Source organism: Mustela nigripes, chromosome 12 (genome assembly GCF_022355385.1).
Source record: "Mustela nigripes isolate SB6536 chromosome 12, MUSNIG.SB6536, whole genome shotgun sequence".
Taxonomy (NCBI): domain Eukaryota; kingdom Metazoa; phylum Chordata; class Mammalia; order Carnivora; family Mustelidae; genus Mustela; species Mustela nigripes.
In genome coordinates, this window is record NC_081568.1 from 44,990,788 (window position 1) to 45,016,697 (window position 25,910).

The window sequence follows — 25,910 nt, forward strand, 5'->3', positions numbered from 1 at the left end:
TTGTCCATAGTTAAAAACTGAAAGGGCAAAAGTAGTCCACAGAGGTGGGAACTGTGGAAAGAAGCCTCTGGGCCAATGGAGAAAGGAGGCAGGACTGACTGGAAGCTTCGTGTCTTAGAGCTGGACTGACTCCTCGGGGTGGGGGGTGTGGGTTGTGGAGGGTTTGGCTGGCCGGCTGGCAGGCACCAATGTCTCTCAAGAGCCACCATGAGACTGTTTCTGTGAGCGCCCGGAAAACTGAGTCGGGATCTACTGCTGCTCCTGAGGTACAGTGCTTTGCTGTCGTGAAGCTGCCAGGTCCAGAAAGCGAACAGGACAAAGAGAGTCATTTCTCCCTCTTCTGGGCTCTGCTGTCTCCCCACAGGGCCTCCTGTAGGCAGCATCCAGGAGGAAGCTAGCTCTAGAAGATAAAGGGGGCTTGCAGGGTCCCGGGTTTGGCAGAAGTTAACCAGGTGAGGTGAGGGCAGAGTGACCCTCGCTTATGAATCTACACAGACATGATTACTGAAGGTCAAATTTGCCTTGAGAACGAAGGGAGGGGTGCACTGGGGAGAACCATTTAGGAACAGAGGAGAGCCACTTTCTAGGGTGCAGCCAATATTTTATTTCTTAATGTGGAGTGGGGGCTACGTGGCTGTTTGGTTTATCCTCCCCCACCTGGCTGCACACCTGTTCTATGTGCTTTGCTGAGTGTGTGTTATTTTTCACAACTGAAAGCGAAGTAAAAATGTTAATGGAATAACATGGGGAGGAGAACAGTGTTGCTGTGGATTGGAGGACCAGAAGAGACTTCTCTGGGGAGGGGATATCTGAGCCCAGTTTGAATAGTCAGAGGGGCCAGCCATGCCTGGAGCCACATACAACCTTCCAGACAGAGGCGATGGGTGCCCTACAGCTCATGAACACAGGCCTGGCAGTGTGCAGGGGGGGCCTGGAGGAAAACAGGTGGCAAGAGGCAGCTGCTGTGGAAATTGTGGGGGAGCAAGTGGAGGTGGGCCTGGCTCTGAGGGTGGCTCAGGGGCTCAGGTACAGAAGAGGGAGAGCACCCAGAGACTGAGCAGTCCCTTACCCATGGAACAGCCAATAAAACACACCTGGCCACTCTGAGCACACCTGTCCTTGGTCCCAGCCTCCTGGAAAATGTCCCCATGTGCCGAGAGGGGATTCTGGGACAGAGAGGCCAGCAGATGGACTGCCTCCGGAGAGAGTCCCTGAAGTTTCTGAACCAACTCCTGTCTGCATTCCTGGGGCTGGCAGGGGCTTCTGGAAAGAACAGCCAGATCTGGGCCAGTGCTGTCTCATTTCCCTCTTTCTCACTTTCCTCCCTCCAGCCTTTCCTTTCTTATTAGTTCCTTATCCTTCCCTCTTTCCTTCCTTCCTTCCTTCACCCCTCCCTCCCTTCTTCCCTCCATCTGTCCTACCTCCCCCCCACACACATTAACTAACACACAATCAGTCATAACACATATGTATATAAACACACACACCCTACACGTCCACCTCCTATACACACACACATTCATATCTACGTACACAGACAAGCTGTATCACACAACGTATGCAGGTTCATTCATACACATTTCAGATATACTCCTCTTACCCCTGCAGAGCAGTTTAAAGTTCAGCTTTCAAGTTCATAGCCTCTTTGCAAGTCATAGTAGCTCCAGTTGACAGGGGAAGAAATTCAGGCTCAGAGAATATCTTCACGGTCACTGGAAGTGCCATTGGGATGGGCACTCGGTCGGCCTGCTCTGTGCTTCCTCCACCCCTGGGAACCCACACAATTTTAAGTGCTCTCCAAAGTGGGCTGCACCCACCAGCAGTGGTTGAAAACACACGCTTCCTCATGCCCTCCCTGACATTTCACATCATCAAGCTTTGTTTTGCCATCTGTTGGAATTAAAAATGGCATGGCTTTGTTTTAATTTGCATTTTGTGGGGAGCTTTCTCAGAAAAAGAGACCCTTGGTCCCAATCTCAGCCATTCTGAACTGAGACTCGAGACTCTGCGTGACTGACCACTTTCCCAGGAGATGGGAGGTGAGTTTGGGGGGACTGGAGGCCTGGGATCCAGCAAGGTCCCTTCCAGCTTTGTTGCTCTCCTCCCGGGCCCAGGACTCCTTTAGGCTCAGGGTGTCCATCATCTTTTCCACTTACAATGCTGTTTTCTCCGTGAGGAAAGATTTTAAGACATAGGAAGTCCTGGCAACTGCGGCCATTTACGAAGTTGGCTCTTGTAGCTGTATTCCAGGTATCGCACTAAAGAAATCCCACCCTATGGAAAGAAAAGATTAATATGCACAAAGAATCCAGGTACCATGCCGGGCTTGCTAGACACCTCACTTCTATGAAGTCATTTAAATATCACAACTGCTTTGGGCAGCACTATCTCCTCTGTGTTACACATGAGGGAACTCAAGCTCAGAGACTTAATAATTCCATTGAGGTCACACAGCTTGCAAGGGGCCCCTAACCTGGATCTGTCTGGCTCTGAAGCCTGGGCTCTAACCCACAAATTAGGGTTTCTTCGAAGAGAGAGACCATCAATGGCCAGTGCCTCTTTCCCACAGATACCCAAAGGATTCTGCTCACTTTGTCTCCCAAGTGCCGCACCCACCCAGCCTGAACTACCATGTTCTAGACTCTTGGAACACCCTGGAAGGTGCATGTATTTTGTGGAAAGGGGATTATTTTATTGTACTTAGCATGCAGTAGCTTATTTGATTCAATCCTGGGGAATTCATTCCTGCAAATATGGACTGCAGGATAGATGGACCGGGTGGGGTTGGGGGAGGGGGGAGAGGATGTCTCCTAGAATCCCTGCTGCTCCCATCTCCTGGGCTAATGTGGAAAAAGAGAGGCATCAAAGGGACTTGTCTCACTGAATTACGATCACTTTTTCAATTTCCTGAGCTTTTCTCTTATTTCTGGGAAATTTTAAAAAGACAGCATCTGCCCAATAGCCAAATATCCACCATCCAAAAAATGACCATTCAAAAACCATTTGTCAAACGTTTTCAATCTATTAAAACTAAAATAAGCAACATGTTGCTCATCTAGAGACGAACCCCCCTTGGCTTGCCATTCTAGATTTCATTTCCTTCCCACCTCATCCCCCAGCACCCTGGTCATAAATTTAGATTATTTCTGCCTAATCCGTTTTGTATTTATCCCTACAAGTATGTGTTAAGTACATGTATGATGAACAAATAAAAATTAAACATTGAATATGTATGAATGGTACCATACTCTACCTATCATTCCATTCCCTGCTTTTCTTTTCTTCAGGCTATACCACTCTTTAAAAGTTGAGAAACATGTCTCACTTCATCCTGGTGGTCTAGTGCATTCTGAATGCTCAATGAATCAGGAAGGAAGGGAGAAGAAAGGGAGGAAAAGCAGGGAGGGAGGGAATGTGGAGGAGGGGGTGGGAGAGAGAGAAGGAGGGAAGGTGGGGAAAGAAGCAGGGGGGGACGGTAGGGGGTGTGGGAGGGAGGAAGGATCCCTCTCTTGAATCAAAACTTCTTGTGTGGCTCCCGATTAGAAGTGAGAGAGAAGACAAAAGCATTCTAAGTCCGCCATACCGTATTTCCTTGACTGGGAGTTCACATCCCATTAGGGTAGACAGCCTCTCTACCCTTTGATCTGCTCACCATCCTGCTCTCTGGGGAAGTCCAGGCTTGGCTTCGAGAAGCTCCAAGCCACACAGCTGCCTAATGTGCTTAGCTCCAGTGTGGTTCAACTCTCACTGGTCATAAATCAACCAGCCAAGGCTGAAGCCTGCGTGGCTCTCTAGCTCTCAAAAACCCTCAAGGATTTGGGGAATTAGTTGCCAGTTCAAACACTTGTCTTCCCTCCTTTCCTTCTCCCACTCTGCCTTTGTCACTGTCAACCACAGAGCGCCTTTCTCCAGGACTGTCTCTACCTCAGTGAGTGTCTTTCTCTCAGACTATCTCTCTGCCTCTGATTAAAATTATGCCTCTGTCTTCCTTTCTGCAGGCCCAAATCTTCCTTCCCGGGCTTCTCCCCTTCCTTCCCCTGAGTCTCACTGCAGCCAGAGGTCCAGGATCCCCGCTGGGCCATAGAGCTCCTTTTTATCACTCTTTTCTCCCTCTCTGTTTTAAAAATGCTTTTTATGGTGGCTTCTAGCACAAACAGCTGTCGGAGCGTCTTTGAGAAAACCTCTGGGAACAGACGCTCTGCCAGTAGCTCCGATTCTTTTTTATTCTGCAAGCTGAGATGGATTTGGGGAGAAATTCATTCATTCATTAACTCATTAAACAAATATTTATTGAGCTTCTACTGTATGCCAGTCGCTGGGGTGACATTGGAAATACAGCAGGAGATAAAACGGTCCTTAGGGAGTTTACAGTCTAACAGGGAAGGCAGACATAAATCTAATGGCCACTTAAATATATAATAACAAACGGTGATCAATACTATTAATCAATGCTCTAATTAATAATAATGATAATAATAATAATAATAATAGTTAAAGTCTATTGAGTGTTTATTAAATGAGGGGGACAATTGCAAGCATTTCACATACATTTTTCTGAACAAAAACTTCTACAATCCTACTTTACATACAAAAAAGCTGAGTAACAGTGTGATTAGACATCTTGCTCACGGGCACAGAGTCTGTGAGTGGGAGAGCCAAAATTTAAACAGAACATAGGGATTGGGGGAGCAGGATGGGAAAAGCCTTCCTGGAGGCTCAATTTTCTTCCCGTCCCGTATGAAAAGAATTTTCTTTCCAAAAATCACATACAGAACAGGATGCAGAAACAGAATGAGAATCCAGCCTCCTGAACCCTAAAGTAATCCAGCTCTAAAGTCAAATACACTGGAATGTGAAGACTTACTGTTACCCAAACTATCAAGCCCCATGAGATTCCCCAGAACAAATGGCAGTATGGAGACTAGGGGGGTGGGGGCGGGAGGAGGCTAGGGAAATAGACACATACCGCTCAGCAGAGTTTGCAGGGGCTTGAGCCTCCTGCCTTGGGACATATTTGGGGATGGTCAGCTCCTTGAAGGAAGGACCCTGTGTGTTCTCCATTGCATCTCCAGCCCTTAACACTCCCTGCCACACAGTAGGTGCAGAATTGTTATTTACTGAAAAATGAATGAATGGATAAGTTGACTTAAATGTGAGTGAATTAAGTGAAAAAGATAGAACAGATGGACGCTCCGTGTTTCTTTCTTCCGAGCTAGGGGTTTATGATCGCAATAACTTCCTTTCTTTCCACTCTCACTAACACCAGCCGGCCGTGCAGAGATATTCTGCTGGGTATCTGGGTCAGTTGCTACCGTTTCTTTTCAATCTGCATATCCAAAATGTTGTCCTGCTGTTTCATAAAACTCCCTTTTTAATTCTTTTTTCCAGTTTTGCTGATTCAATTAAGGGCTGAGTTTGATCTAGAAACCTTACCTCTTAAGTCCCTTTTGATAAAACAGTCCCCAGAGTACCCATCTCTTTGAAGCCTCTTTATGAGTTTTAGAGCTGAGTAAAATGCCGACCACTTTCAAGATAATTACACTGAAGCAGACACATTGTTCCTGGAATCTGTTTCCCAATCTGAGTAAACAGAGCCTGGTCCTTTTTATGTTCTTGTAATACGCACTGCCTTCTCTTTCATTTTTCTCTCTGTCTGGAGAGCTGCCTGTGGGTTATTTAATCTCTGGACCAGGGAAGAGGGAAGGACTTGTTTGGGAAAAAAATCATCTGCAGGAAACTTGCCCTTGGCTGGAGGGCCAACTCCTGGCTGATTCTGGCACCTTCAGTTGCTCTCCCTGTCCTACAAAGAGATCAGGGAAGCCAAGAACCACTCAGCAACCTTAGAAAAGTCTGAAGAACCAAATGTCCCCACCAAATCAAGGACCATTAGGCTGAACCAATCAAAGCAATGCCCACTGCGGTATCTTTTTTATAGGTGCTATGTAGGATAAGGACACACATGTGGGAATCAAGCCAGATGGGTTCCAGTCCCAGCTCTGCCACTTAAATTAGCCATGTGACTTAAGCTCTAGTGCCATCAGTTTTCTCATCTGTGTAATGGGAATAATAATAGAATTTATCTCAAATGCTCATGATAAGAATAAATTTAGGCAGGAACCTCGGTGGCTCAGTTGGTTAAATATCTGACTGGTGATGTCAGCTCAGGTCATGATCTCAGTGTCGTGAGATCAAGTCCCACGCCGGGCTCTGCGCTGATCATGGAACCTGCCTAAGATTCTCTCTCTGCCTCTCTCTCTACCCCTCTCCATCCCCACTTGTGCATGCGCTCATGCTCTCTTGAAAGAAAGAAGAAAGAGAAAAGGAAGAAAGAAGCAAGAAAGAAAAAAAGAAAGAAAAAATTTAGATAATAATTTCAAACAATGTCTGACATTTAAGTGCCTAACTGATGATGATGATGGCGATAACAGTGGTGATGGTGATGGTCTGTGACATACAAAGCACTTTCACATTCGTGTTTGCGTTTCATCTCATTTTCCTTGCCCTCCTAGTAGAGTACCTACATCAGAACCATAATCTTCTGACTCTCAGTCTCTGTGCACTTTTATTCTGGGCCATTCCAAAGGAGTTTAACTTATTCTCTGTGATTCCCAGGACAAGGAGATGGAAGCTACAGGAAGACAGATTTGGACTCAAAATAGGGATATTTATTTTTAATGGTCAGAAGTATCAAAAAATGACTGTCTCAGAAAAGGAGTGTGTTTCCTGTCCCTGGCAGCATACACGCAGAGGCTGCCAGCCACCTGGAGAGGATGTTGTAAAGGGAATGGAGAAGTCAGACTTGGTGGCCTTCCAATTCCGAGAGTCTGAGTTTCTCGTATGAACAGGAAGTGTCTATTTCTGCCAGCCCTCCACCCTCATACGCCTCATTATTTTTCCAGGAAATCCCATGAGGCGTGAGAGTTTTACTTGCAGATCCAGCCCCCACACTCCAGCCAATCTGACTAAAGAACCAGACTTTTGGGTGATTCGAGAGGCTGAATTATAGTAGTATTTCTAAATCTTGCTCTCTAGGTGATCTGGGGAAAGAAAAATCTGTAGTTTATGCCTGCCCAGCACCAACTCCCTCTCTCTGGTAACACTTCCTGCATTTCCATTGTTGGGGACCATTCCTCCCCTATTCTCAGTCCGTTCGGCTCTACTGAGATTGTCTCGCTTCCATGTTCAGCCCATGACCCAAGTCCAACCGTGAGGTGGCTGTTCCTCAGTGATTGGTTCAGGAACAGGCGTCTGATTCAAGATGGACCAATCAGAGTCCAGCCCAAGACTTTTGCTACACTTGTTGAGAAAGAGATGCTCTTTTCCCAGAGATTGCTGTGCTGCTAACAGGCAAGCCTAGATTTCCTGGGGTCTACCACATGGGCAGAGCCTGCCTTAAAATGACATCAACAAGAGGAAAGCAAACCTAAGAGGTGGTGAGAGCAAATCCTGATGACATCATTCAAATGCCTGGATCCAGCAGTACCTGAAGTTAGACCTATAGCTACAGTTTGTCAGTTTCATATGTATCTCTCAGATACATTTGACTTGGACTGCTACCACCTATAACCAAGAATTCCAACAAACATCCATCATAAAGCACTGGACTGGGGACAGAGAACTTCTATAGAAGGTAAACCTTGACTGCATTCTTTTCTGTATTAAGGCATACCTAGTAAGGTCCTTGGTAAAGACTGTTAATTATTTAATATGTCACTCTATACAGAGGAGAAACCATTAGGGTCTTAACCAGAGCCACCAATGCCTTAAGTAGAAGAAAATGAAATCAACTCTTTTATTCTGCATGCACACCTCTAGTTTTAACCATCATTTCCAGGGTTGCCTCTCCTCCCCCCTTTTTTAGTGAAGAAATTATCATTTATCCACTAAATATTAAAAGCATCTACTCTGTGCCAAGTGTTATAACAAATTATGTTTGGAAAACAGAGATATCTAAGATATTAAGTACCTTGTGGTAAAACCAGGAGGCAGCATTCGTAGTGAACTTTTGTATAACCAACTCCATGTGCCCACTGTTTTACCGAATTTTTTTTTAACTGATTTTTTTAAAGTCACAACCCTGTATTAGTTTCCTGTTGCTGTGGTAACAAACTACTACAAATTTGGTGGTTTAAAACACACAATCTAGGGGTGCCTGGGTGGTTCAGTGGGTTAAAGCCTCTGCCTTTGGCTCATGATTTCAGGGTCCTGGAATCGAGCTCCGCATGGGGGCTGTCTGCTCAGCAGGGTGCCTGCTTCCCCCTCTCTCTCTGCCTGCCTCTCTGCCTACTTGTGATCTGCGTCTGTCAAATAAATAAATAAAATCTTTGGGCGCCTGGGTGGCTCAGTGGGTTAAAGCCTCTGCCTTCGGCTAAAGTCATGATCTCAGGGTCCTGAGATCGAGCCCCGCATCGGGCTCTCTGCTCAGCAGGGAGCCTGCTTCCCCCCTCTCTCTCTACCTGCCTCTCTGCCTACTTGTGATCTCTATCTGTCAAATAATTAAATAAAATCTTAATAAATAAATAAATAAATAAATAAATAAAACCTTAAAACACACACACACACACACAATCTAGGGGCACATGGGTGGCTCAGTCCATCAAGCTTCTAACTCTTGGTTTTGGCTCAGGTCATGATCTCATGGGTTGTGAGATTGAGCCCCACGTTGGGCTCTGTGCTCAATGGGGAGTCTGCTTGAAGATTCTCTCCCTCTGCTCCTCTCCCCATGAGCTCATGCTCACTCTCTCTCTTTCTCTCAGATAAATAAATAAAAATATTTTTAAAAATTTAAAAATTATGTCCATCAACAGATGAATGGATCAAGAAGATGTGGTATATATACACAATGGAATACTATGCAGCCATCAAAAGAAATGAAATCTTGCCATTTGCGACAACATGGATGGAACTAGAGCGTATCATGCTTAGCGAAATAAGTCAAGCAGAGAAAGACAACTATCATATGATCTCCCTGATATGAGGAAGTGGTGATGCAACATGGGGGCTTAAGTGGGTAGGAGAAGAATCAATGAAACAAGATGGGATTGGGAGGGAGACAAACCATAAGTGACTCTTAATCTCACAAAACAAACTGAGGGTTGCTGGGGGGAGGGGGGTTGGGAGAAGGGGGTGGGATTATGGACATTGGGGAGGGTATGTGCTTTGGTGAGTGCTGTGAAGTGTGTAAACCTGGTGATTCACAGACCTGTACCCCTGGGGATAAAAATATATGTTTATAAAAAATAAAAAATTTAAAAAAATATAAAATAAAAATAAAAATAAATTTAAAAATTAAAAGAAAATAAAATGCACAGTACACTTCTGGATGTTGGAAACAGGCTTCCCTGAACTAAAATCAAGGTGTCAGCAGGGCTGCCTTCCTTCTGGAGGCTTTAGGAGAGAACTTGTTTCCTTGTCTTTCCCAGTTTCTAGAGACTGCCTGCATTCCTTGGCTCGTGGACCCTTCCATGTTCAAAACCAGTACCTTACCATCTTTAAATCTCTCTCTCTCTCTCTCTCTCTCTCTCTCTCTCTAGAGAGTCTTCTCGCACTCTCTCTGACAGTCCTGCCTTCCTCCTACAAGGACCCTTATGATTGTATTGAGCTCATCTGGACAATCGAGAATAATGTCTCCATGTCAACATCTTAGGGGGACCATTATCTGCCTACCACAAATACAAAGAAGAAGGTATGATAATAATTATGATTATCTCCATTTCACACAGAGAAAAACTAAGGCATAGAGGGGTTAAACTCATCCAGATAACAAGGAAGAGCCAGAACTCTGATTCATATTCAGGAGTTCTGATCCACTGCTATTATTATCCACTCTATTTGTCCCTTTCAACCCAAATAGCACAGAATTTCAAGTCACCCAGACCCGGGCAAGTCACTTAACTATCCTGTGCCTCACTTTTGCCATCTGCAAAATGGAGCTAATGATTTTGTGTTTATGAACATTTGAGGTTATGCACATGATACCCCCAGCACATCCTAGGTGATCAATAGGGGGAGGCCACCATTTCTAAAACTGCTATTCGAGGTATAGAGACAGCAGGGGCTTGGAGACAGATGCAGTGCCCTTGCAGGGGGTGGGGTGTCCAGGCCAAGGAGGAAATGGTCAGCTTGGGCTCAGAGGAGTTGAGTTTCCAAGTACAGCTGTGGAGCTCGCCCTGAGATGGGGGGTCTTCTGCTGGCTGTTAGAAGACAGATGAGGGGACACCTAACCAGGTTCAGCCATCTGGGGGAGCAAGTCTAGGGGCAGACAAGGCTGGGATATGGGGCTTTCATTGTGGATTGGTGGCAGAATAAGCAGATATAAAACCTACTGTCTTCCCTAACTCCTTTCTCGCATCCTTAGCAAACGGCATGTCAGCTCATCCCCTCAAAACAAACTGTTGGCCAGGCCCCACTTTGAGAGCCCGTACTTGGGGAGCAACCACATACCCAAGTCCCCCAGAACTTGGCTGCCAGGTGTGCCCTACCCTTTGCCCCCTGCTGAGCTGACTCGCTGCAGGGGACTGCTGACAACAGAAGGACAGCAGGATTTATCACTGCCCTAACTTGTCCATTTGTCTTCTGCTTGGAGGGTCCTGACAAGGGAGCTTCCAGGGACCGCACTGGAGCGTTACTGGAGTTCTTGACAGAGACACATGGCGGTGATTACACGCGGTGTTAGGCACAGTTACTACAAGGCGCCGCAGCTTCGAGTCCTCTCTTGAGCACAGTCTCAAATTGACTCCACAGCCTCCTTTGCTTCCAAGTCCTTCTATAAATTCTGTGTGGTGATGGAGGAGAAGTGGGGGGCACAGAAGGCCAAGAAGGGGCTTCTTTTCCCCAAGGGCTGAGATGGGGGTTTCCTCTGGTAGCACAATTGAATGGGGCAGCCTAGAATGACCTTCTTCATCACCAGACTTCTGTCCTAGGACAGGAAAGCATTTGTTCCTTGCTCAAGCACGAGACTCAAACCAAGAGGTCCCTGGGAAAGGGAGTATGGTGATGGTGTTGGAAGGCTGACAGCATTTCCCGAGATGAAGGGCAGAGGAAAAGAAGATGGTACCACAGAGATTGTCCTGGCTGTGAACTGCAAATCCTGAGCTATGGCTGGAGTTTTGTCCTGTCTCTGCCAGGTATGTATCTGGCATTTGCTCGCATACCACCATTGATGGGGGACTCACTACTTCTCAAGGCAGCTTATTCCTCTCTTGGGCAGCTAGTGCTTCAGATGGAACAGGAATCTGCCTCTAGCTGCGGGTCTTGGATCAGACTTTCAGTCCACTTTCTCAACCACAGTGTTTCTCCAAGAGCTGCTTCATCTATGAGAATCCTCTGGGGAGCTCATTTAAATGTAGATACCTGGGCCCAACCCCAACCTGGCAACCCAGAATATCTGAGGCGGGGGCCTTGGACTCTGCATTGGTAAGGGTGCCTTCTCTGCAACATAAGAGTTGTGGGTCCCTGAAATGAGTTGGAAGGGAGCCCATGAGCAAAGAATGTCCCAAGGGAAAGCAGGGAACCTGGAGGACAGCCTCCCCAACTTGTCAAACACTGCCAAAGCTGGGGGCTGCTTGGGCAGGAAGGCCCACTAGACAGGGAAGAACTAGCCAGGAAATCCCAAATGACAGCCAGCACTTACGGGTACCCACCTGTGCAAACCTAGTCCAGAGGCTTTGACATCACCCCTCTGTGTGCAGCCATGACACCGATCCCCACTTAACAAACAAGGAAACTGAGGTTCAGAGGGGTGGCTTGCCCCCAGAAATATATGTAGAAAGTGGCAGTGTAAGGTTTGACTTCACACTCCTGACCACCATCCAGTAGCTTGATGGGAACCCCAGATCTAAGCCTCCTGAGACCCCGGCCTCTTCCTTTCTCTCAGTGAGCAGATGAAGTTGCTGTCGTTTAACTGTGGGCCACACTTCACGCTGACCACCCAGCGAGAGAGAGAGCCCTTCTGGCCCTTTGGACGGGCCCTGGCCAGTCCCCAGAGAGGCAGGGCTTCCGGTGGCTTCGGCTTCCGGGTGATGATTCTGGCCCTGGGGAAGAGCGCAGCCCCTCAGGGAGCCCACCCGGTCATTCCTGCAGGCAAGCCACATGCCAAGCATTTGTAGGGCCTGAGCAAGAGTATTGCACATGTCTGAGGAGTTAGAAGTTACACATTGAGGTAACAAACTCTAAAAAACAAACAAACAGGCAAAAACAAACATAAAAATCCCATGTTCTGTCTTACTATCTTGACAAATATTCTTTTGTTTGGGCCTGGCAGGCCAAGTTCAAATTTGAAATGTGAAGGAGCTCCTTGCTTCCTGGAACGTGGCCATAAGGAGAGAGCTGTCCCCTGGCCCCATCTCCTGGCGCAGCCCCCTCTCCCCCCAGGACTCTGTCTCATGCCCCAAAAGCCTCCCATCATGTGCGAACACCAAAGCTGACACATCCCAGTCCCATCCATGTGCCCTGCAAACAGCTGTGCCTGGGTCCCCTCGGGCCAGGCAGATTCATTTGGGGGAGCTCTGCCGTGCCCTGCCTGCTGCAGACAGGGCCTCTGTTCCGCTGGCTTCGCCCTCCCTGTGCGCTGCAGCAGCTGCTGAGCACGGGGACGAAGGTGGTCGGGGGCTGGGGGCACTGCAGCTCCTTGGGCCATGTACATTAGTATGCCACTCAGTCACTGCAGGGGCCTGTAGTCCCTGCTCTCAGCCTGGCACGGGGCCTGGCGGCGGTGCCCGGGAGGCAGCCTCTCCCACAGCAAATGAAGCATGGGGCCAGGCAATGAAGTCTTGCTTATAGCTCCAGGCTGCAAATGAGGGAGACAGGGAGAGAGAAAGAGAATCTTATACTCCAGGCAGGGAAGGAGGTCACCTAGATCATGAGATCATAACTGCTTCACACCTCACCTGGAAGTTGCCTATTAAATCTTATTATCTTTGGATTTTTAAAATAGTATGATGCATCTCACCGGGCAATGACATCAGCGGCCATCCTACGTGTCAGTGGTGATCAAAGCGCCATCTGGACCAGCTGTGTCAGTTTCACCTGTTCTTAGGGCCCCGTCCAACCTCAGGAACCAGAAACTCTGGAGGGGAGCCGAGCCCCCAATGTTTAACAAGACCTCCAGCTGATTCAGATGCTTACCCAAGTCCACGAACCACTGATGTGGACGATGCAGAGTCATTGACGGTTTCCGAGCAGAGTAGCGATTCTGTGAGAGCCGGGTGCCTCAGTATGCATTCATTTAACAAATACTTACTGAGAACCAAGCACTGCGTTAGGCACTGGGGGTTCAAGATCGAGTGTCTGTCCTCAAATTGCTCACAACAGAGCCCAGGAGCAGGCAAGTAAACAGATCACAGCACGGGGCGGTGACAAACGCTAACATGGGACAGAGGAGGGTCAGCAGGCAGTGGAGGGGTATCGGGCAAGGCCTCCCTGGAGGCAGCACCTCCTCCTCCAGAACCTGGAAGAACCCGCATTGCCCGATACAGAGCAGAGAACAGTCAGCTGTTCCTGGGGACAGACTCTCTCCTTGACCAGCCTTTACCAGGGCTCCTCTGAGCCGTCTTCTCAATTGGGCCTTGATCGTAGCGCTCATCCCGCCTTTGGTCTGCCCAGCCCAGTATTAGCTAAGAATCCTTTCAGGTCATACCCTCACCCAGAAGATCTGATCACCCTTGACACCTGAACAAATTCCTCGTCTCTTACTCTTGCTGTCTAACCCCTGGACTTTAGCAAGAACCCTGGTAAGTCAGTGTAGCAAAATCCCCCTAACCTGGACATTTCCTCTTAGTGATTTTCCATCCGTTGACTCCCTCCCTGTGCTCATTGCCTATAAATCCCCAGCTGTCTTTGTTGGACTGGAAGTTGAGCCCTATCTCTCTCCTGTACTGCAAAACTCCTATTACATCAGTCCTGAATAGTTTTCCTTGCCAGTTTAACAAGTGTCCGGATAGATTTTTCTTTAATGCTGGATAAGGAGAACCACTGTGCACAGACTTAGAAGGAGAGAACATGGACCAGCTCATTGAGGCCCTTAGCATGGCTCACATGTTAGGGCAAAGTGTGAGTGAGTTGTCTGGAGAAATAAATGGGTCTGTGAGGCTCTCCAGGAGTTTGGGGTTTGTCCTGTGGGCAGTGAGATGTAGGAGGACATTTTAAGCAAAAGAGTGACATTCTAGAGGTTTTCGTTCTAGAAAGACCTCTCTGGCAGGCTGCCTCACAGAGTATGGATTGGAGAACCCAGGCCTGGAACCCCAAAAGACCAGTGAGGAGACTGCTGTCCCCAGGGGAGAAGAGGGTATGGACAGAGCTGGAGTAGGGCAGGTGGCTATAGGGAAGGAGACAGCTTTGAGATCAAGTTAGAGAGTGGGCCACACATCAGAGTCACTGGGGAGAATCTTGAAACATACCCATGCCCCCATCGGAGCCCCTGAATCAGAAACTCAAGCATCTGTATGTTTAAAAAGCTTCCCGGGTCAGTCAGCTGAAGCCAGAGCTGAGAACCACTGAGTAGGAGGTAAAGAGACCCAGCCTGCTGACAGGTTGATGGGGGAGGACAAGAGTGAAGGGAAAGAAGAATGTGTGGAATGTGTGTGTGTGTGTGTGTGTGTGTGTGTGTGTGTGTGTGTGTGTGTTGAGGGGGTGTCGCCCAGGAGTCTGTGTGAGTCATCCGAAATGCCAGTCACTGCATTTCAGAAGGTGAATCATGAATCTGGACTGGGGTGGTCAGGGTCTGAAAGCTTCATTCTCTTTAGGTGCAAAGATACTGGTTTTTGAGGGGGTAGAAGCTCACATATGTGACCCATTTGATTCAAGGGATTGAATTCAGACTCATTCATTCACTTCTTCATTCATTCAGGAAATGTGGAATTGCTGTTGGCAGAAGACCCCCCACCCCATTTCCCACGATGGGGAGAAGGCCAAGGGCCTGTGTGGGGTTCCCTGGTGGCCTCCCTTTGGTTGACAGGACAGGCCCAGGTGTGCGAGCCCAGACAACCTTGCAGCCAGGTCATCTGCTGTCTCCGCTGGGGGAAGTGCTTCCTGACAGCTGCTCTGAAGTGATTCTCCTTCAATTTCCATTTTATAGCTCCTTGTTCCCTCCTCAGCGGGAGGCTGTGTCTCCGAAGAAGTCAGTCTGACATTGCGGGCTGCGATTACCATGCCCTTCGCCTGGCTGAGATTTCTTGGTCATCTTCCACCGTTGGTGCTGTTAAGTTTCTCTGCATTGATTAGTAATCCAGATATCTATCAAGCAGCTGCTGGGTGCCCGTCAGAGAGCTGGGTGTTACCGAGCCTGGGGATGGATAAGAAGAGCCACTTGGGTTGGCCTTGCCATCACCCACTCACACGTGATCCCTCACAACCAATTAACAAATGTTTGTAGAGTACAAGCAAGGAATTGAGGTGTGTATTATTTAAAACCCCAAAGGTACCCACAACAGAACTAAATATTGCAGAGTATCTTTCTAAAATTGGAAGGCAGAAGGCAGGAGGATTAAGTGAGTTAAATCCTCATCAATCATACTAAGAAGTCAATGGATAATGTCCAGAGTTGATAAATCAAGGAATACAGGTTATAAGTCTTTGACAGGAACCACTGGAGTATGGTGATTAAGAGAATTTAGGTGTCTGGAATCCAGACCCGAGTTGAAATCCCATTTTTATCGCTTACCAGCTGTGTAGGACCTTGGACAGGTCACTTATTTTCTCCATGCCTTAGTTTCCCCATCTGTACAGTGGGCATAATAATGGTGGCTACCTCATGGGCTTGCGGTGAGCACTCATGGAAACAGTGTACAGAAAAGGTTTAGCACAGGACTTAGCACATGACAAGCCTCTGTTTTAGCCAAAGCTAACAAGAGAAACAGTTAAACAATGTTAGTCTGGGGGAACAGGACATGGTAGGGAAGGGATGGTTGCTTTTTATGATCAGTTCTCTGAATTACTTAATTTTGTAGCCATATGCACACATCGCATTGCTAAAAATAAAATTTTAAAGTATATCTACACATTGGGTAATGACAGTAGAAAACTGAAGGCTTACTGAACTTTTCTGGCTTGAGTATCTCTGTTTTTGCCACATTCAAACTCCTCCTCTTTCCTGCCCTGTTTTCATCCTCCGTTTCCCAACTCCTCCTCTTCCCTTTCTTTTAGTTTGTTTTGACTGTCACTGGCTCTTAACTGCTCTCAGTAGGGTTTGGCGTCTGTATTAAATTGTTAGGGCTGTCATAACCAAATACCATGGATTCAGTAGTTTGAACATAGAAAATGATTTTCTGGAAGCTAGAAGTCCAAGATCAGTTGTCTGTAGGCTTCGCTTCTTCTGATGCCTCTCTCCTTGGCCTGTAGAGGGCCACCTTCTTGCTGTGTCTGCACGTGGTCTTTCCTCTGTAAGTGCATTCCTGATGTCTCTCTGTGTCCAAACTTCTTTGTATAAGGGCACCAGTCAGACTGGATTAGGACATACCCCAAAGACCTCATTCTAACTGAATTACCTCCTTAAAGACCCTATCTTCAAATGCAGCCACGTTCTGAAATTCTTTTCCGTGTCCCTTCATTTTCTTAGCAAACTCCTACACATCCTTCAGGATCCACCCAAATATCCCCTTCTCTGTGACCTCTCCTACATACCCCTCAGCAGGATTACCATCCCTCTTCTGTGCTCTCATGGCAGCCTGTGCGTTCCCAATAAAACACGTCTAGTGTTCTATCAAGGTTTTGCATACTTGCCTATGGGGCGTTTAAACGCTTGTTAGTCATCTTTGAACCTTTAGTGCTTGGAGCAGGGCCTGGCCCACAATTTGTGTTCAATGAATAAGGGAATGAATGAATAACTGAATCTTTTCTGCTATGGCATCAGCCCCTTTTTCTGGTTGCTCAGAAGGAATAGAAACCAATTTGTCACTCTGCTCTATGCGGATTAGTCACAGTTTAATCAACTACAGGGTAGTGTGATCTATTTACTGAGCAAAGTGAATGCTAGAAAAACAATTCCAATTTTAATGCTAAATTGTCAGTGCTTTCACACACTTACCCTGCCTCAATTCTTGGGCTTACTCCAGAGGCTAACTGATGCACTGGACTGAGATAGTGATGTAGGAAAGGCGTTGTGGTCCAGAGACAATGGCCAAGAAGGAAGGAATTCCTGAGGCATCTTTGGCACCAAAAGGTAAAGCATGGGAACAGGACCCGTGGGCAGAAAGAGCTGCATTGGGGTCACGAGGAGAGGCTGATTATATATTTTAAGTTGGGAGGGGGTTAGGAATAGGGTAAGTCTGTGAACAATTTTGGAAGCAGGGTTTCCAGGACCTTGAGGGGGCCAGCTGGTCATTTATGACTGTTTAATAAAACCTTAGTCATGAGACCCTTCAGATGTGTATCGGTGGGTCATAGGCTTCCGGGATGTTTGCCAACATATATCTTGGGGGTTAAAGGTAAAGGAAATTTCCAAAGCAATTTTGATATGTTAAAGAAGACTTACTGGATCCTGGGAGTTTTGCTCTTAGCCAAGTATTAACATCGAGAGAGTTGAGTTCCTACAGGAATGTCACTCTGCCTGTATCAAGGACTTATCCGTGGGCTGTAGGCAGTAAGGAAATTTAATTTTTCTTTTGCATTTATTTCCCACGTCAGTAGAAGATCTGGGTTCTAGTCCCCTCTCACTTTCCTCTATGGATTTGTGGAGTCTCCTCACATTCATAATGAAGGGGCTGGGCCAGGGGCTCCTGGTGGCTCAGTGGGTGGGGCCTCTGCCTTAGGCTCAGGTCATGATCTCGGGGTTCTGGGATGGAGCCCTGGGTTGGCCTGGCTCTGCAGGGACCTGCTTCCCCCTCTCTCTGCCTGCCTCTCTGCCTGTTAGTGATCTCTCTGTGTGTCAAATAAATAAATAAATCTTTAAAAAAAAAATTATGGAAGGGGCTAGAGCATATCAGGAGTTGAAAATTCCAAGACCCACAAGGGCCATAGTGACAATTTGGCTCAGTGACCCCTCAGCCCCCAGCTTTGTTATGGCCATGCAGGAAAACAGGCCCATGGTTTGCCAGATCTTGCGATCTTTAAGAGAAACTGGGAGGGTCAATTTCTATACAGAATGCGTGATTAAAAAAATTTATCGCATGGGTCTGGTATGTGAAGAGTCAGGCGCCCTCCTACATTGTTGGTAGGAGTGCAAAAGGATTCAGCCCTTATGGGAGGGAACTAGGGTTTATCTTTTGAATGAAAGGCATGGTTACGTTTGATCCAGCCAATCCTTCCTCTAAGAATTTCCTCTCAAAATTCAACTCCCTGTTAACAAAGGAGACCTATACCAGGTTATTCACGAAGGCATTACTTGACTAGCCTCTGATGCAAAGAACTCCAAATGTCCACCCATAGGGGACTGTTTGAACCCGGCTTTATTCACACCAAGCAGTACTTTGCAAGTGGAAAGCAGAATGGGACAATCTCTATGTATTTAAATGGAATGATCTCCAGAATCATTTACATGATAAAAGCAAAGTGCAACACAGTGAATAGAAAAATGCTCTTCTAACTTGAGCCCCCCAGCTGAAAGAACGCATTTGCCAAATGCACTGCACTGCTTCCTTCCTAGCTCTCTCTGCAGCTGGAGGTATGGGTCAGCGATGCGCGTGTGTGCCTGTGTGTGTTTGAGCTTTGTTACGTAGTTCATTTAGGTCTCCCATAGTAAGTGGCAGACTTCCTACAGGGACAAGGACTGCCCAGAGAGCCATTGGCAAAACCAATGTCTTATCTGATCACCCAAAAGGAGTCACACTGGTGTAACTTGCCAGAAAGAATCTTGGACTCTTTCCTCGACTTGGATTTCCATAGTATTAGGTTCTAATACCAGCCCTGCATCTTACCGCCATGAGGACCTTTCTCCTTCCTCCCACCTAATACCTTGTTATTTGTGTGTTCATGCTTATAATGTCTTTTCTGCCACTAGACCGTGAGTGCTGCAAGACTGGATTTATCTGTTTGCCCATCATGGAATCTCTAGCACTTGCCATACTGCTTCGTATGGGGTAGGTTCTTAATCTCAGTGGAATGAATGACTAAAATGAATGGGTAATGTATGTAAAGAACTTAGCAGAACGCATAGAGATGGTGAAGTGTTCTATTACAGGGAGTAGCAGTTCACTTAATGTTAGGATGAAGGTGATGACAAGGTGTGTGACTTTAGACGAATGAAATACCTGAGGCTCAGTTTTCTCATCTGTATCATAGACCCAATAATACCTCCTTCTAGGTGTTGATGGGAGCGTTGATAAGATAACATATACCAATCACTCAGTGTATGGCTTGGCACATAAGAGATACTAAGTGCTGGCGATGATTAGAAAAACAGCGTAAAACAAACAGAAAAATCGGGCAAACCCTTGTTCGATGGGAAGGGTCAAGAGCATTGCAAGAAGAGGCTGTCTTGCACCTTCCACTGTCATCTAACTTAGCCCTGTCCATTCTTCAACAGGTGCTGGCTGAGCAGACACTACACGCTGGGTACCAGGCCAGCTGCTAAGTGCAGCCTCGAGAAACAAGCAATTTATGACCCTGAGTTTCTTGCAGGGGTGATGAACATGTTCCACAATTGTGGTGGTGGGTGCGCACAAGTGTGTGAATATACTCCAAACCACTGAACTGTACACTTTAAGTGGATGAGTGAAGGTAGGACACGTGAGTTCTAGCTCAATAATGCTGCTCTTAAAAACAAAACAAAACAAAAAAGGAAGAAATGAACAATAGATCTGAGTCTACTACTTCCTAGCTTTGTGATTTCTCTGCTAAGGTTTTCTCTTCCCGAAAATAGGAATAATAACAGAACCTACCTCATAGGCTTTTGGTGTGGATTGAAAGAAATAGAATTTGGGGGCGCCTGGGTGACTTAGTCAGATAAGCGGCCAACTCTTGATTTCAGCTCAGGTCATGATCTGGGGGTCCGGGGTAGAGACTTGCAACAGGCTCCATACTCAGCAAGGAGTCTGCTTTGGGATTCTCCCTCTCCCTCTGCCCCTCTTCTCTCTCTCTCTCTCTCTCTCAAATAAATAAATTAATCTTAAACAACAACAAAAAAGAAATAATGTTTGTAAAGTACTAGGTTAGAGTTTGGTCTGTAATAAGATCTCCATAAATATTAGCTAACATCACCATCATCATCTCTATGAATACATAAATACTAAAGCAGAAATTACACAAGTTATATAGGAAAAAGAGCTCCACTGGGTAGGAGGCGGAAGGAGCCAGTGAGTAAATGAGGCCAGGGGAGCTGACATCTAAGCTAGGAATTCACCCACAGAAGGCAGTGCTGAGTTGACCTGGAGGGGGATCAGCGCGAGCCAAGGCATGGCGCTGGGAAGCAACACGGTTAAGCAAGATTATGGAGCTACTGGTAGTTTCGCACAAAGGGCAAGGCCAGCCCCCTGACCTCAGAGAGCAGACAATGAGGAGACCACTTGTGGGAAACCACATGGCAAGTTTGCACACTGTCCGTGGGCAGGGTGATGTTTAAGGGATGCAGGACCACAGTGACAGTATTGTTAGAGACTCTTCCAACAATGCTCATGCTTTAACCTGGACTTTGAGATGAGAGTGCCAAGGCCAAGGCTCTTTTGGTCAGAAGGGACAGAAGATCACTCACACCTTCAGGGAAAGGGAATACAGCAGGAACCACCATTGCCACCACCACCATCACCACCCCCCACCCCGACCCCTCCCACCCCTTACACCCCACCCCACCTCACCAGAAAAGAAGCCCCAGGGCAGGGATCCAGGCAGGACCCTAGAAACCATCACCGGAGCTAGAAGACCAGGAGCCAAGGTGGTTCTCTTACATAGTTTTCTCTCTGCGCACCTCTGTTCCTCTCACTTCTGCTTCATTGTCTTCTTCTGACTGATGCACTCCCTGTGTTACTCCTGGCTTTATGCTTTCCTGAACCTTCTCCTTGTGTGTGGCCCAAGAGTCATCTCCACCTTGATATTACCTGAACTTGTACCTTCAAGGAGCGCCAGCAGCTGTCTTCTTCCCTCGGTGGCCCTTGAGTCCAATTTCTTTCCTTTTATAAAAAATTTATTCATTTGAGACAGAAACACACACACACACACACACACACACACACACACACACAGAGGGGATGAATGCGGGAGAGAGGCAGTGGGAGAAGGAGAAGCAGACTTCCCACTGAGTAGGGATCCGAACTCAGGGCTCTATCCCAGGAGCCTGGGATCATGACCTAAGCAGGAGGCAGATGCTTACCCGATGGAGCCACCCAGGTTCCCCTTGATTCCAATTTCTGAGACAGAATCTGAGGGGCTCCGCTCGTGCTTTATATCCAGGTCAGGTACATCTTCGGCCCAGCGGCAGCCCAGAGGTGAGGCCGGGGGCTGGTTCCCAAGCCAGGGGACTCAGCCATTGGGGTAGCAGGGTTCTGATCAGGGAGGCTTCTCACAGGCCCCTGAAATATGTCTCACACAGGAGGCCCGGAGAGGAACGGATACATTTACAATTTATTAGGCAATAAAATCAGCATTATTAGGTAATTGTTTGAATGTGGGAGGTGAGCTGGAGTGGAGGCAAAGATGACGTCAGGGGTCGGCTTGGGTCACTGGGTGATATCTCGGCTCCCCTCTCCTCTAAGTCCGTGCTGTTCTCAGCTTCTCGGGAAGCTTCTCCATTGGATTCAGTCAGGGTCTCCGGCTCTCTCACCCCGGGAAACGTGAGGAGAGTTTAGTAAGAGGGCAACAGGAAAGGAGAACGACAAGGGAGCGTGCAGGACCTTGGGGCAGGGGACTGGGCTGCGCTGTGCAGAGGGAGGCGGTGAGGGGAGCCCCTCTTACGGGAACTCAGAGAGGGAGGCCCCCTGACCGCAGCTGTGTGGCCTTTACTGCGGACACATCCGGGAAGGAATCTGGGCAAAGAAACCCCCGGCCTTGGTTCTTCTCTCACCCTCTGAAAACCTGGCCCAGCTCTAACCCCAACAGGAAGGCTGTGAGGAAGGAAGCCCGCTGATTTGTGGTCTAGAGCCACTCTGGGGCGGGGAGCTGGGAGGAGCAAAGGTAAGATAGTCACTACATTCCTTCCTCTTGGTGGGGCGGGGAGCCAATCCCCGTCCCGTGGGCTGGAAGTGCCCACGGCTTCCTGATAGCCTCTACTTCATAACCACAGAACAGAAATGTGACTGTTCTAATTTGCCTTAGGTAAATCAGGGATCCATCCTTGGACCAGTCATTATAGGGGAAAGGGATAGCATGCTTCTGAATGGCTGAGCCAGAAGCTAAGGCTGGGGTCAGCGCTGATCTCAGCTCCTAGCTGAGATGGAGGAAGGTAAATCCCCAAGGAAAATCAGGGTGCTGTCTAGCTAATCAGATAAAAAGAACAGAGGTTCACTACTGCCCATAACGGGGCTCATTGAGGACTTTGGAGCAGGGTTTTCTTTGTTATTGTTGTTTTGTTCTTGCTGGACAGATTGGAGGTTAAGACACAATGGGTGAATGGGTGAGCCCAGCCCTAAAGGATGGAGAGGCCCCCTCCCCAGGCCTCAGTTTCCTAGCAGGGATGCGTCTTAATATTCTGTGTTTCTGACACTTACCAGAGAGTTGTTAACCAACAAATTAAGCCCTCTCACCAACCGTGCAAACCCCTGTAGCCAGTAAAGACCTCCAAGGATTGTTTTCTGAATTCTCTCCCTGCCTTTAGACCTGGAACAGACCTCTCCAGACCCACTGAAGTTTGCTGGAAGGTGCCACCTAGTGGAACATCAGATGACCTGCCGCTTAGACCAAAAGAACCCTTAGGAGGGTTCTAGAGGCCTGAAAGCCACTGAGCCACGGCTCTCTCGAACTGGACTGCAGATGGCAATCGCCTGGGGAGGGCCAGGTCCTACCCCCAAAAGTTCTGACTACATTTGTGTGGGGTCCAGGGCAGGCACACCCCCGTGATTCTATGCACCGCCAAGGTTGAGACCATTGGATCATAGAGCATCCAACCCTTTATCTTGCAGAGGTGTCCACAGATTCGAGCCACTTCTCCACAGGTCTCAGACTCCTAAGAAGCCCCTTTCTCCTGCACCCCACCACCTCTCCATTTGTGTCTTTGAACAACTTTTTCCCTTCACGCACAAATGAAAAATAATTAAAGGGGAAACACTCTCATTTCCCACACCCAGATACTGAGTTGAGGGGCAGTGCCAGGAGAAGGATGGCTCCCTAAACACCTGATATTTGCATCTGATGCTCCCGACGAATACTCTGTTTGAGATGTGCCCAACTAATGACGTAGTCTATTTACTTGTTGAGATATATGGCATTCTCTGTTTGCTCTTTCAAAACGAATCCTACTTGAAGCACCTTCAACATCTGCTGCTTTGATTCAGCAGCATTTCTTTATAGTTGGCAGGACTGGTTTAATTGGCATCTCCTTGTGGAAATGACAAAGTAGACTCCGAGAGAGAGACAGACAATTTTCTGTCTAGAGGTCATTTCAAATAGGCATCCTGCAAACCCTTTCTTTTTATTCAAACTAGAGCTGAAATGCCACTAAATGCACACTCTGGGCTGAACCACCTGAGTAGTGTTCCATGTCTGGCTCCCCTTTTCCCTCCCTACCTTGAAAGATTGAGTCCCTGAATTTTAGAATTTAAAAAGACTTCAAAGAGCATCTGGTTTGACTGTTTTATTTAATGCAACCATATTCTATATTTATCTAGACCTCTCTAATTCCTGCTATCACATACACTCATGGACCCATACATGATTAACCTTGATGCTCAGAGAATTGGGGCAGCCTATCTGAGCCACACAGGAAGTTAAGAGCAAAGTTTGGACCAATCCAGGCTGAGAGCCAGCTGTAGAAATATCAGCTCCAGGACTTTGTTCTCTTCCTCTATATAAGAAGTTGGAGCCTTGTTAAATGGCCAACCTGGTAGAGATAGCAATATGGGTCATTGACACCAGTGTTAATGAGTTTCCTGAGTGCAGGTTTTAAAGAGGTGAGTGCTTGATTGATTAATTGACTCATTCATTCATTTCCCAAGTGTTTTCTGAGAATCCACTTTGGACGGGGTTCTGTACTAACAGTGAGAGTATCCTGGGGAGCAAAACAGATAAACACAAACAAACAACATGATCCCTGTCCTCATTGGGTTTATAATCCAGCAGAGGAGGCAGATATCAATCGTCCAGGAACCATAAACACTGTGACTGCTAAGGAAAGGCATTGCTAAGAGGTCACACAACTGGGGAACTTAGTCCGTTGAGAAAGCTAGGTGGGCTTCTTCGAGAATGTATGCGGATCTTGATGATTTCCAAGGATGGAAGAGCAAGAATTCTGGCTTTGGGTTTGCATCAGGCATAGAAGTCCAACACCCAGAGCATCTTAGGTTTTGCTTAGGGTCAAGCAGACCTCTGTCTTACCATCTTGGAAATTATATCATTAAAGGGTCATGATGATCCCCATTTCACGAATGAGGAGACTGAGGCTCAGCACAGCTAACTGACTTGACCAAGGTTAAAGAGTGTTTGAGGTGGACTGAGCTGCAGACCCACACCCCCTGGCTTGCCACTCTGTTCCATTTTCATAGCCCGTCAGCTCAGACCTCGGCCAGACCAGCCTGAGGGGATAGCCCTGGACAAATGGGGTCAGCAACAAAGGACCCTAAGAAAGCCAAGGTGAAGAGATCTCGTTAAACAGGTTTTCATATCGTCATCAGGGAGGGTGTGGGCCTACCCCTATCACTTCTCTTCTGGTTGACCCTTCTTGTGGAAGTAGGTCTCAGGGGATCCCAAAGGATCTGCCTGTTACTGAGGACAGGATGGCACACTGAAAAGGAAGCAAGAGCATAAGCAGATCATTGAAAAAAAAAGAAGAAAGAAGAAAAGGAAGCAAAGATGGGAAGATGGGGGGGAAGAGAGGAGATACTCATCCTTTCCATGTGTCAGGCATGTATGGTGCAGGGTTTGGGGATAGAGCAGGAAAGGAGCAGCCAAGGCCTCTGCTCCATGCAGCTGATGTGTGATCTGGAGGAGCTCAATAACAAACAAGTAAATACACAAATAAATAAATTATGGCCTAGAGGGATGTGCACTGTGAAGAAAACATAGCAAGATGTAAGGTCGGCGGGCGCCTAGGTGGCTCAGTGGGTTAAAGCCTCTGCCTTTGTTTGGCTCAGGTCATGATCTCAGGATCCTGGGATGGAGCCCCGCATTGGGCTCTCCGCACAGCGGGGAGCCTGCTTCCTCTCCCCCCAACACTGCCTTTCTGCCTACTTGTGATCTCTGTCTGTCAAATAAAGAAAGAAAAATCTTAAAAAAAAAAAAAAAAGATGTAAGGTAGGCAACTTCAGGTGGACCATCAGGGAGGGTCTCTGTGAGGAGGTGACATTTAAGCTAATATCGGAAGAATGAGAGGGAGGAGTAGTGGAGGAAGATTAGGGAACCAGCATTTCTGGCAGAGACAAGGGCTAATTCAAAGGCCTTGGGGCTGGATTGGGCAGAGAGTAGGGTCAGAACCAGGAAGAAGGTGTGGCGCATGGTTTGGAGTGACAAGAGAATGATAGGAGATGAGATTGGAGAGGCCCAGGCCACGGGTAAAGATTTAGCTGAAATCCTATTAATCCCTGTCTTCAGTGTTCCTCGCTGTGCTGGGCTTTTATTTCAGCCAAAGTTACTAATATCTTCAGATGGGTGTCTGTGGTAAGCCCTTTATGCACATCATCTCATTTAATACCCACAATAGGCTTAGGACAGGTCAGTCCAAAAGTAACCAATCTTGTTCTATTTCAGCTAGTGACCAGATCAGTTTTCCCAGAAAAACAGCCAGAACTAATAGGCTGCCTACATGTCTCAAATGGTATGGTTTGAGTGGGATAAAGCCCTAGGAGCTCCCCCCAGCATCCCCACACTGTAGAAGGTGATCAAAGAGCCCTGGGATTAAA

The 25,910-nt window shown here is 47.4% G+C and overlaps 1 long non-coding RNA gene across 1 annotated transcript; it reads left to right on the forward strand.

Moving 5' to 3' along the window:
• The first annotated feature begins 7,337 nt into the window (after nucleotides 1-7,337).
• On the forward strand, nucleotides 7,338-23,080 carry LOC132027803 (uncharacterized). The gene is made up of 6 exons (XR_009407208.1): nucleotides 7,338-7,630; nucleotides 9,534-9,685; nucleotides 10,923-11,126; nucleotides 18,932-19,010; nucleotides 19,457-19,650; nucleotides 22,676-23,080. It is a non-coding gene; the product is annotated as an uncharacterized LOC132027803 (long non-coding RNA).
• Nucleotides 23,081-25,910: the final 2,830 nt, after the last annotated feature.